Below are 13,443 nucleotides of genomic sequence, written 5' to 3' on the forward strand. Positions count from 1 at the left end.
GCGGCTTATGATCAGTCTCTAGTCTGAACTTGAGTCCCAGAAGGTAGGATGACAACCGCTCACATGACCATGTGGCTGCCAACGCCTCCTTCTCTATTTGTGCGTAATTCTTCTCCGCGCTTGACAGGCTCCTAGAGATGAACACGACCGGCTTCCATGCTCCATCTTCCTGTTGCTGTGTCAGAACGCCACCGATACCGTAGGACGAGGCATCGGCAGATACGCAGGTCTCTGCTGTAGGTGAGTACGGGGCTAACACCCGCGGAGAAATCAGCTCTGCCTTCAGTCTTTGAAAAGCTTCTTTCTGTGGAGCTTCCCAGACCCATTCATTATCTCCGCACAGCAGGTCTTTGATCGGACGAGTGTATGTGGCCAGGTGAGGCAAGAACTTCCCTATATATTGGGCCATTCCCATAAGTCTTTTCACTCCCTCGACGTCAGTAGGCTCAGGCATCTCCAAGTTTGCTCTGACCTTAGCTGGATCCGGGGCCACTCCGTCTGCTGATATGCGGTGCCCTAAGAACATGATGCAGTTTTTTGCAAACTCACATTTTTCCTTGTTCAGTGTCAGGCCTTCTGCTTGCAGTGTTTTCAGGACCTTGTGCAGTCTCACATTATGCTCCTGTATGTCCTTTCCATACACCAGTATGTCATCAGCATGACACTGGACACCTGTACATCCTTCCAACATCTGTGACATACGGCGTTGAAAATGCTCTGGCGCCGATGAAATCCCGAACGGGAGGCGGTTGAATGCATACCGCCCGAACGGGGTGATGAAGGTCGTGAGAAGTTTGCTTTCTTCCGACAGTGGGATTTGCCAGAAGCCAGCAGTAGCATCCAACTTCGTGAATATCTTCGCCCCTTCAAGCATGGCAAGTGTCTCATCTACTGCCGGAAGAATATGTCTCTCTCGCCTGACATACTTATTCAACGGCGTCATGTCCACACACAGCCGTATTTTCCCTTTTGGCTTGGGAACCACGACTATGCCTGCACACCATGGTGTGGGGCGTGTCACTTTAGTAACCACCCCCATCTTCTCCATCCGTTCTAGTTCTGCTCTCACTGTTTCTCGTAAGGGCAAGGGCACGCGACGTGGAGTCGACAGGGCGTGTGGGACAGCATCGGGCTCCAACTCGATCTTGTAGGGCTCCTTTAACTTCCCTAAGCCCGAGAACACTGTGGGGTATTGAACTCTGACATCCTCTTGCTGGACTGCAACCGTGTGCAGCCGTTTGATGAGTCCCAGCGCCTCTATTGCAGGAAGGCCTAGGAGAGGCCTGGTTAGCTCTTCAACAACATAAATTAATTGTGCTGTTGTTTTCTTCCTAATGGTCAGCTCACCCCCGAAGCAGCCTATTGTGTTCAACTTGTATCTTCCAGGTCCATACAGTACTTTGCGTGGTGGCTGCAGATTTGCATGTTTTTCAACTGAATGCATGCTGCTCGGAACCGCCGTGACTTGGGCACCTGTATCCAGTTTGAATATAGCCTCCTGTCCATTCAGCTCCAGCAGTTCCAGCCATTCATCTTCTGATTCCTCTAGGTTCACTACATTCAGGAATGCAAAGGCCTCCTCCTCTTCGTCTTGAGAAGACTCTGTGTGTGCCAGTGTGATATCATGGACTCCTTTCCCTGACCTGCATGACTTTGCGAAATGTCCTTTTTTATGACACACTCTACACTCAGCATCACGAGCAGGGCATTCCTTCCACATATGTTTTCTCATATTTCCACATCTGCCACATCCTGGAGACTGTGTGTCAGATTTGTATTGTGCTTTCTGCCACTTGTGTTTTTGTATTGCCTCCACTTGTGCAGCTGCCTGTTGCTCAGTGCCTCTTAAGGTGGGCTGTTGCTTCTTTATTGCTGCACTCTGCCTCACTCTGGTCATTGCCTTTTCCAGAGTTAATTCTGCATCCATTTGCAGGCTTTCTGATAGCTTGACATCTCTTATGCCTACTACAATTCTGTCCCTAATCAATTCTTCTCTTAGGGCTCCAAACTGACAATGTTCAGCGAATGTGTGTGCAGCAGTGAGAAAGGACTCAACACTCTCACCAGGTTCTTGGTCCCGTCTGTTGAAACGTGCTCTCTCATATATGACGTTCCTCTTACCGACACAATGTGCGTTGAAAGCGTCCGTGACGTCCTTGTATTTTTGTTTCTGTGCGTCTGTGAGCGGCAACACACCTAATATGTCCTCGGCGTCGTCCCCCGCTGCATACATGAAGGCATTTACTTGGAATTCGTCTGATTGTCTATCCAATCCCGACGCTATTCTATAGCGTTCAAATCGCTTCATCCATCTCGGCCAGTCGTTAATGTTGCCGAAATCAAACTTGCCCAGCGGGGCTAACTGTGGTAGCGAGGGCAACGGTGCTGCTTCGTCTCCCATCCTGTCGTCTTTTCTTCCTTTATTATTATTATTTTTTTCTTTCTTTCTCCCGTTTGTTCTTCTTATTCAATTCCGAGCCTCTGACACCATGTTGTGTAAACCTTATGCTATTAGTTCACATGTAATAATGAGGCGGAGAGCGTGTGGAGTTAACTGTTTACTTCAGGTTGGGCGGAAGCAGAGTAAGTGTGTCACATACATAACGGTCCGTCTAGCAACACTAACATGTCACTCAATCCCTTACAGGACAACCTCATTCAATTTTAAGTATCACCCTTAATAAATTAAGTCGCATATGCGACCTAATAGGTTGCACGCTGGAGCCCTGCGTGTGTGGTGCAGACTGCAGATGATCAGTCTTGATTGAAAAACAAAGTGTGGGATTGATTTGATTGATTGATTGATTGATACACTCAGAGTGTAGAGTAGTATCAGAGTAGCGACACGCTTTGATCTCGCCATAAAGCGGGTGCCTTATGGGCTATAGTTCCAAACATTCCCTCCTATGGCTGGAACTATCCCATTGAGATAGAATGAGCACTTCCGCATTCCATTGTTACAATGGGAGTCAACGCTATAGTGACGCCACTCTCTTACTAGATTACTCTGAATTCACTCTGCAGGTTGAGTAGCCTGGCTAATAAGCCAGACCGAATCAGCCGTTGGCAAAAAAAGAATTGCCTGCCGGCGTGTTGTGTGATATTAGTCTGGCTTATTAGCCAGGCTACAGGTTGAGCAGTTTGGACTGGAGTGGAGACACTTATTAGCCAGGCTACAGGTTGAGCAGTTTGGACTAGAGTGGAGACGCTTATTAGCCAGGCTACAGGTTGAGCAGTTTGGACTGGAGTGGAGACGCTTATTAGCCAGGCTACAGGTTGAGCAGTTTGGACTGGAGTGGAGACGCTTATTAGCAAGGCTACAGGTTGAGCAGTTTGGACTGGAGTGGAGACTTATTAGCCAGGCTACAGGTTGAGCAGTTTGGACTGGAGTGGAGACGCCGCAGGAGGTAAAAGCTGATGTTTGATTTATTTTTTACATCAATATGACACGTTTTAGACATCTTTAGGACTATTAAACATTTTATAGCCTATATCTATCGAAGTAAAAGTCATAGCTTACTCGATAAAATACATCTATGGTGACCATAGATGTCTTTTATCTACCAATGGCATTGGTAGTCGATCCAGGGTTGGAACAAACAATGTTTCAACTAGATATGATATTTGTCCTAAAGTTTAAACCTTAAACCACACTGGGTTTAATGTTGTTTAATGCAATCAGATAAGACAACATTAAACAATGTTAAACTCACTTTGCCTGTTGCTTTGCCACTCGATTTGCCACTCCATGTGCCATTCACTTTAAGCATGCGCATACTCTCTATAGAAGCGAAAGCTCTCCTGAGCAGCTTGTGTCTCCGCAGGATTCTCCTGGCTAACATTGAAAAAGATGATGAGGATGATGTTGAGGCCGCCACCTTCATTTGTGTGTGTGTGTGTGTGTGTGTGTGTGTGTGTGTGTGTGTGTGTGTGTGTGTTTGCGTGCGTGGTTGGGGGGGGGGGTCTATTCTGCGTATTCACGCAGTTGCGGAGGAAGCGATAACGAGCTCCGTTCCTGCCGTCTCCCTATCCCTAAATACACACGCACACACACCACCTGCAAATAGTGTTCCTTTATGTATTTGTAAGTCAGAGAACCAGGCGGAGCTTTGGGTCCAATTAGGATGTGTTTGTAGTTGTTTAAAGCAGTGATTCTTACACATCTCCATGTCAAGGACCTCCACATTCATCCAACTAAGGACCCAACATTTAAAAATGTTTTGTGCCAGAAGGAACAACATTGATTGATTGATTGATTGATTGATTGATTGATTGATTGAAAAATGTATTAACAGTTTGCAGAATTACAGTACATTTCAAGCACAAACTCAATACAAAGGCTGTTAACTGTGAGTGGACGACGCAATTAAGCATTACACTTGTTTACAACAGGGTCCACCATGTTCAATTCATCAAAACATTTAGAGACGTACAAATAGACACTTCTATATAGACAAAGAACAGAACAGGAATTCATCATAATGGAGGTAAAAAGGGAAAAGAAACATACAGTGAGGGGAAAAGGGGGTTGTTGTTAAAATGTTTCAAAGAATATTCCACATTTGTCACATTTATTTTTTTCCATGATTGTTTTGAAACTAGCAGATCTACAAGCTTGTAGATCTGCTAGTTTCAAAAAGCCTTAGCCAGGCTTCTTTTGGGCTTGTTTTCGTGGACCTGGTTGCTTGTTTCTCTCACACAATGTGGCAACACTGGTTGACGGTTGTGTGTTTTCAGCGTAATGGCGGAATCGGAGAGAATCTCTTTGTTGTTGTTCCTCATCTAGAGAAAAGAGACATTTTACACATTCTATAAGTTGTAGGCCTAAGTGTATTTAATACACATTCTATATTACAGTAGGAACAGAAACATGTACACATTATATAAGTTTATGTTACTGTAGCGTCCCAGTGGAACACTAGTACTGTGTTATGGTTAGGACTGTGCTACTGTGTGTGTTCCTTTAAGGACCAGCCCGGGGGGAAGGGTCAGGGCGGAAGCACGTTTACTAGTTTGGTGTTGTTGTTGTGCTCTGAGCCGTTGGGTTACGCTAGCATTTTGGTAGGCTATTCGTAGCTATCCAGCCATCACTATTGTGTGCCTTGTAAGTCGTTATTTGGAATAAAAGCAACTTCAAGAAAGAACGTTGTCATGTCGTTCGATGGGGAGAACCCCACCGGTCATTACATTACATTAAGTCGGTTCTTCGGTGCCACTGAAATGTTGTGACGACCCGAAATCATCTCGGCTCTCCAGCGGTGTTTCCTCCTTCATTCAGCCCAGCTAAGAGTTCCATTTGTCGGCGTTGAAGCCAAGGAAACAGCGGTAGTTTGGAAGAGAGTCTGTTTGGTGTAAATGTCTCCTAAAGGAGGTAAAACGAGTCCAATGGAGTCTGTACGGCTGAAGATACATGAACACATGACGTCAGTGGTGGGAGAGGACATATTGTGCGTTTTGGACAAACACACAACAAGCGGTGATGTTTGTCGGCTCAGAGTGTTTGTGTTGGAGCGCCTCAGTGTGGCCGCAGAGTGGATGTGCAGCCTCGTCCAGAGAGAGATGGAGACACTAGAAACTCTGCTGGAGAAACACAACAAACTGCTGGACATTGACTTTGATATGGACATCGATCTACACACTGCAGGTATGTGTGTTACACACACAACACCAAACTACACACTGCAGGTATGTGTGTTACACACACAACACCAAACTACACACTGCAGGTATGTGTGTTACACACACAACACCAAACTACACACTGTAGGTATAGTCAGGTCCCTTATGCTTCGATTTAAAGTTTTGTCGGAATCTTTTAGTTATGTGCATAACACATTCTCACCAACAATAAAAAACTTTAAGTTTAGACACCATTTATTTAATTTGGATTAGTGGAGAAAATGTCTGTGGAGCTAAAAAAAGTCCCCTGGGCACGTGCCCAAAGTGCTCATATGGTAGATCCGGCCCTGTCAATGTTAAGATGAAGAAAAGACAAAACAAGCGCGGACACACAGACAGATCCTCTTCTAGTCGACGGCTTGCCTATTCCAGGAGCCTCGTTGTAAAACGGATACTTATTTTTTATTTTTTAAACAATGGTCATTCTGACAAAACAAATAAAATGTCATCCAATGATAAAAGCATTTGAGTTGTTGAGCTGATGCTAACCTCTTCTCTCCTCCTTCTGTCTGTGTGTAAAGAGGTTTCATCTGAATATGAGAAGTGGAGATCCAGTCTGGTCCAGGAGGAACCACAACCTCCACATCATCAGAGGAGATCCAGTCTGGTCCAGGAGGAACCACAACCCCCACATCATCAGAGGAGATCCAGTCTGGTCCAGGAGGAACCACAACCTCCACACATTAAAGAGGAACAGGAGGAGGAGGCTGATGTGTTATCATTGACATTACTACACTGGGAGACGAGCTGTGACACCCTCTCAGGTAAATCAAATAAAATATCACTTTATAGATTCTAATCTAACAAGCGACATGTTGTGACCTGCTGCTTTCTGGCGAGTTCCTACGGCACATTAATGACAATAAAGAACACCCTCTGGTGTAATATTGCTTAATTCAGCCTTTGCTCACGCCTGCTGTCAGCTGGTAATGTGTCAAAATCAAATGACTGACAGCTGTCACACAGTTTGGTACAGACTCGGATCACCCTGCCGCACCCATGTTCAAAATGCACACGTGTGTATGTGGAAGCTCCGCCCACAGAGGTTGTCATATTTTAAAAAATCACACCTGTGTGAAGTGAGGGGCGCTAATATATTAACCTATTTAGGCCTGACGTTTGCTCTGAAAGAATATATATTCAAAGATTTGTGCCGCATTTTTACGATTTTTTAAAAATAGCAGACCTACAAGTTCATAGCGCGCCACCAAAAGGGGTTCCCGCCCAAAATGGGTTAAGGTCTAACTCATGTTGATTAGGTGATGTAATGGTGATGTAAAACAAACGGTGACAAAACAAACATTAAATTCTCTTTATTGTTAATGGCATTTAATGTTTGAACTAAAAACAAACATTAAACCTGTACATTAACCTCAAATATATATAATGAGGGCCGGGGGAGGTGCCTGGGGGCGTTCGATAATTATACGTCACACTATCAGTGTTTATTTCATTGGCCCGTTTGACTGTCAAGGGTTCAGCCTCCAGGAAGAAACCCTAAATACAAAGGGAATACACCATTGCACATACAAACCACACCAGGGGGTCTAAGGAAGTACTGTCACCTCCTAGATTTAAAAAAATTAAAATATTGTGGCACTCCATCTTTAAAGTATTTATTGTATTCCTTCATTCCAGTCCAGTGTGAGGAGTCCAGTCTGCAGGTGAAGATCAGTTATCCAGCCACGACTGGTTCTATTGAACAGGAACCTGAAGACCACCTTAAACAGGAACCTGAAGACCACCTTAAACAGGAACCTGAAGACCACCTTAAACAGGAACCTGAAGACCACATGGATCTCAGTAAGTTTAAAGCACTCTGTCTTTATTTATTGTATTGGTGAAAGTGTGACGGTACTGAGGGTGTAAAGATGTCTTTATTTATTGTATTGGTGAAAGTGTGACGGTACTGAGGGTGTAAAGATGTCTTTATTTATTGTATTGGTGAAAGTGTGACGATACTGAGGGTGTAAAGATGTCTTTATTTATTGTATTGGTGAAAGTGTGACGGTACTGAGGGTGTAAAGATGTCTTTATTTATTGTATTGGTGAAAGTGTGACGGTACTGAGGGTGTAAAGATGAACTGATATGAATCGGTTATTGACTACATGGATGCATTGATCTAAATGTATTCTGAATGGGGCGATGGTTTGGTTGTAAATGTATTAATGCGTTCACTGAAGCTTTGCAGTTAATTCTACTTCAGTATTAACTATCCGCCCTGAGTCTGGGAGGTCGCGGTTCAATCCCCGGCCGGGTCATACCAAAGACTATAAAAATGGGACCCAGTGCCTCCCCTGCTTTAGCCTGGCTAATAAGCCAGACCGAATCAGCCGTTGGCACAAAAAAAAAGCCTGCCGGCGGATTACGGTCTGGAGAGGCTCAATTGTACACCCATTTCCTACACCAGAGAACTGGTGTGGCCAATCGGGACACGGTATGCAATATGGGCGGGCTTTGGTACAGTGACATTCAATGCTTGAGACCTTTGACTGACAGTACCTCTAACCAATTGCGTCAAAGAGAAAATGTTTGAACCCACCCCCTGGGAAACAAGATCCATACACAGCATCTCCAGACAGTGTGATTTGAGTCTGGCTTATTAGCCAGGCTACCCCTGCTTGACACTCAGCATCAAGGGTTGGATTAGGGGGTCAGTCCCTGCGACATACTAGAGTCATGTCCAGGAGGTGTACTTGTACATCAAGCTGCCTCACGCTACAGAAACAGGAGATGAGCTCCTGCCCTATGGGCCTCATGGCTTGGCAAGGCTTACTTACTATTAAGTTTCACTACTACTATTACTTTCTAAATAATAATGACCATAGACATATATAAAGATGGTTCACCAGTCGGCCATCTTGATACAGTGAACTTCTTTGGTATGTTCTATGGTGAAATCTTGACACATTTACAAACGGGTTGGTTTATTACAAACGCCATCAACGTGGCTATGATTCAGGATGCTTATCTGCTTAGTTCCTTTTTATATGAAAGTCCATTATAAGTATGCAGTATCATCTGACGTTTATAACAAACCAAACTGTTTGAAAATCACTTGAAAATTGAGCATGTTATGGTTATTAAAAAAGTACATGCACCACAGACACAATGCTATGAGTGGGCGAGCTACCTGTAGCAAGATGGCCACCATGTGGCGACGTCACTCTCCATTGGCCAGCAGCGGGGGCGTTTCATCTAGCCTTTCTATAACGTCACTCTCCATTGGCCAGCAGCGGGGGCGTGTCATCTATCCTTTCTCATATATATCTATGATAATGACTACCTCTCATTCAGCTGGTCTCACATCTTCTATGAGAGCCCTGCAATGTAAACGAACAACGGCCACACTATTTACAGCACAGAACGCAGTCAGCGCACCGTCACATTTCAATGTTGGAACATGTGGACAAAAAGTAATCTGTTGATACTTCTTCCAGCCACTACTCTGCACTGAGGTACAAGATTCAAACCTTTTATAGAGTCTCTTTGTATTATTTTTCCTAGACTTTCTGCACGTCCCTGTGTGTAAAGAGGAGGTTCCACCTGAAGAGGAGAGGAGCTCCAGTCTGGTCCAGGAGGAACCACAACCTCCACACATTAAAGAGCAACAGGAGGAGCTACTTCAAAGACCAGAAGAGGCTGGTGGGTCAACGTTGACATTACTAGCAGTGAAAAGTGAAGATGATGATGATGAAAACAGAGAGACAGAGCCTGTAGCCGGCACCTCAACTGAACACATGAAAACACAAGCTGATGTAGAGGACTGTGGAACATCACAACCAACTAGTGATGAGCAGCTCCTCTCTTCACACTGTGTAGAGGACTGTGGAACATCACAACCAACTAGTGATGAGCAGCTCCTCTCTTCACACTGTGTAGAGGACTGTGGAACATCACAACCAACTAGTGATGAGCAGCTCCTCTCTTCACACTGTTCTGAATCTGACACTGAAGACAGTGATGAGTGGGAGGAGCCTAGGGGAGATCAGTCAGCTTTAAACACACTGAAATCACAAAACACACAACATGTTGGAGGAGCCAAGCTGTCCCAGGACCTGGAATCATCCAAACAACCTGACTCCATGAGGAGTCACACAGGAGGACAGCGCAAGCTGTCCCAGGACCTGGAATCATCCACACAACCTGACTCCATGAGGAGTCAAACAGGAGGACAGCGCAAGCTGTCCCAGGACCTGGAATCATCCAAACAACCTGACTCCATGAGGAGTCACACAGGGAAGAAAGGTTTTAGCTGTACAGAGTGTGGCAAAGTGTTTAATCTAAAGGGTGATCTAAATAGACACACAATGATTCACACAGGGAAGAAACCTTTTAGTTGTACAGAGTGTGGCAAAATGTTTAATCTAAAGGGACATCTAAAAGTACACATGAGGACTCATACAGGTGAAAAACCCTATACTTGTACAGTATGTGGTAAAGGCTGTACCAGTGATCTAAAAAGACACATGAGGACTCATACAGGTGAAAAACCCTTTACTTGTACAGTATGTGGTCATGGCTGTATTAGTACAAGTAATCTAAAAAGACACATGAGGACTCATACAGGTGAAAAACCCTTTACTTGTACAGTATGTGGTAAAGGCTTTACTCAGACGGGTGTTCTAAAAGCACACATGATGACTCATACAGGTGAAAAGCCTTTATCTTGTACAGTATGTGGTCATGGCTGTATTAGTACAAGTAATCTAAAAAGACACATGAGGACTCATACAGGTGAAAAACCCTTTACTTGTACAGTATGTGGTAAAGGCTTTACTCAGACGGGTGTTCTAAAAGCACACATGATGACTCATACAGGCGAAAAGCCGTTTTCTTGTAAATTATGTGGTAAAGGCTTTACTGAGACAGGTCATCTAAAAAAACACATGAGGACTCATACAGGTGAAAAACCCTATACTTGTACAGTATGTGGTAAAGGCTGTATTTGTACCAGTGATCTAAAAAAACACATGAGGACTCATACAGGTGAAAAACCCTTTACTTGTACAGTATGTGGTAAAGGCTTTACTGAGACGGGTAGTCTAAAAACACACATGATGACTCATACAGGCGAAAAGCCATTTCCTTGTACAGTATGCGGTAAAGGCTGTATTACTACAAGTGATCTAAAAATACACATGAGGACTCATACAGGTGAAAAACCCTATACTTGTACAGTATGTGGTAAAGGCTTTACTCGGACGGGTAGTGTAAAAACACACATGAGGACTCATACAGGTGAAAGCCTTTAGTTTAAGACATATGATCAGTCAGTCTAATCCAGGATGACAATGATTCAAAAGCAGAGGAATTACATAATCTGACAACATCAACATGACTGAATAAAACACACATTAATAGTTTCTTGTGATGTATTTTTTTTTTATCTTGTGTATAGATCTTATTTTCTATTCAACATGATGGAATTTCATGTTTATTTTCTCTTGCATTATTCCCTCCAGCTTACTGGTTACTGGTAGTACAATATGAGTCTTAGTGTGTGTCCACATTGGTCAGGATTTAACAAGTCATATTCATGCTATATGTAAATTAGTACGTTTGATGAGGGCTAGGTGGCAAAGAAAAATGACATACCAAAAATCTCAATAGTTCCAAAAAATGTTCAAATGTAATGTTCAAAATAATGTTAAAAAAAAAATGTAGCTTCAAAAATGAAAATAACAAACTTACATTGCTTAAATTCAAGCACCCAGTCTGGACATTTCAGGTCCCAACACTGTCCTAGGACAGAGCTCATGGTGCCCCAACACTGTCCTAGAGGACAGAGCTCATGGTGCCCCAACACTGTCCTAGGACAGAGCTCATGGTGCCCCAACACTGTCCTAGGACAGAGCTCATGGTGCCCCAACACTGTCCTAGGGCAGAGCTCATGGTGCCCCAACACTGTCCTAGGACAGAGCTCATGGTGCCCTAACACTGGCCTAGGACAGAGCTCATGGTGCCCCAACACTGTCCTAGGACAGAGCTCATGGTGCCCCAACACTGTCCTAGGACAGAGCTCATGGTGCCCCAACACTGTCTTAGGACAGAGCTCATGGTGCCCCAACACTGTCCTAGGACAGAGCTCATGGTGCCCCAACACTGTCTTAGGACAGAGCTCATGGTGCCCCAACACTGTCCTAGGACAGAGCTCATGGTGCCCCAACACTGTCCTAGGACAGAGCTCATGGTGCCCCAACACTGTCCTAGGGCAGAGCTCATGGTGCCCCAACACTGTCCTAGGGCAGAGCTCATGGTGCCCCAACACTGTCCTAGGACAGAGCTCATGGTGCCCCAACACTGTCCTATGACAGAGCTCATGGTGCCCCAACACTGTCCTAGGGCAGAGCTCATGGTGCCCCAACACTGTCCTAGGGCAGAGCCCATGGTGCCCCAACACTGTCCTAGGACAGAGCTCATGGTGCCCCAACACTGTCCTAGGACAGAGCTCATGGTGCCCCAACACTGTCCTAGGACAGAGCTCATGGTGCCCCAACACTGGCCTAGGACAGAGCTCATGGTGCCCCAACACTGGCCTAGGACAGAGCTCATGGTGCCCCAACACTGTCCTAGGACAGAGCTCATGGTGCCCCAACACTGTCTTAGGACAGAGCTCATGGTGCCCCAACACTGTCCTAGGACAGAGCTCATGGTGCCCCAACACTGTCTTAGGACAGAGCTCATGGTGCCCCAACACTGTCCTAGGACAGAGCTCATGGTGCCCCAACACTGTCCTAGGACAGAGCTCATGGTGCCCCAACACTGTCCTAGGGCAGAGCTCATGGTGCCCCAACACTGTCCTAGGACAGAGCTCATGGTGCCCCAACACTGTCATAGGACAGAGCTCATGGTGCCCCAACACTGTCCTAGGACAGAGCTCATGGTGCCCCAACACTGTCCTAGGACAGAGCTCATGGTGCCCCAACACTGTCCTAGGGCAGAGCTCATGGTGCCCCAACACTGTCCTAGGACAGAGCTCATGGTGCCCCAACACTGTCCTAGGACAGAGCTCATGGTGCCCCAACACTGTCCTAGGGCAGAGCTCATGGTGCCCCAACACTGTCATAGGGCAGAGCTCATGGTGCCCCAACACTGTCCTAGGACAGAGCTCATGGTGCCCCAACACTGTCCTAGGACAGAGCTCATGGTGCCCCAACACTGTCCTAGGGCAGAGCTCATGGTGCCCCAACACTGTCCTAGGACAGAGCTCATGGTGCCCCAACACTGTCCTAGGACAGAGCTCATGGTGCCCCTTCTCTCTCCATGTCTGACACTGGAATGACTACCTCCACTCAGACCTCTGTCTAGTGGAATGACTACCTCCACTCAGACCTCTGTCTAGTGGAATGACTACCTCCACTCAGACCTCTGTCTAATGGAATGACTACCTCCACTCAGACCTCTGTCTAGTGGAATGACTACCTCCACTCAGACCTCTGTCTAGTGGAATGACTACCTCCACTCCGACCTCTGTCTAGTGGAATGACTACCTCCACTCAGACCCCCCAGATAGGGTCCCCGGGGGGCCAACAAGGTTGAGAACCTGATCTAGTGGCCACAACCATCTGTCCAAAGGACAGGCACACACAGTATTCACCTACATATCTAGTGAACATGAAACAAAGAAAACATTTAAAGAACCTTTAGAGAATCATTGTCAATCATAAAGTAATTAACAACCATGGTTTTAAACGACCCATCTATTTTCAATCATACTAAATGGCATGCATTGACAGAAACATGCACCTGTAAAATGGTGC

General features: G+C 45.5%; 1 long non-coding RNA gene across 1 annotated transcript; it reads left to right on the forward strand.

Moving 5' to 3' along the window:
* The first annotated feature begins 4,708 nt into the window (after nt 1-4,708).
* On the forward strand, nt 4,709-11,043 carry LOC306933373. The gene is made up of 4 exons (XR_013791215.1): nt 4,709-5,644; nt 6,201-6,443; nt 7,318-7,482; nt 9,188-11,043. It is a non-coding gene; the product is annotated as an uncharacterized lncRNA (long non-coding RNA).
* Nucleotides 11,044-13,443: the final 2,400 nt, after the last annotated feature.

Source organism: Electrona antarctica (genome assembly GCF_951216825.1).
Source record: "Electrona antarctica genome assembly, chromosome: 12".
Lineage (NCBI taxonomy): Eukaryota > Metazoa > Chordata > Actinopteri > Myctophiformes > Myctophidae > Electrona > Electrona antarctica.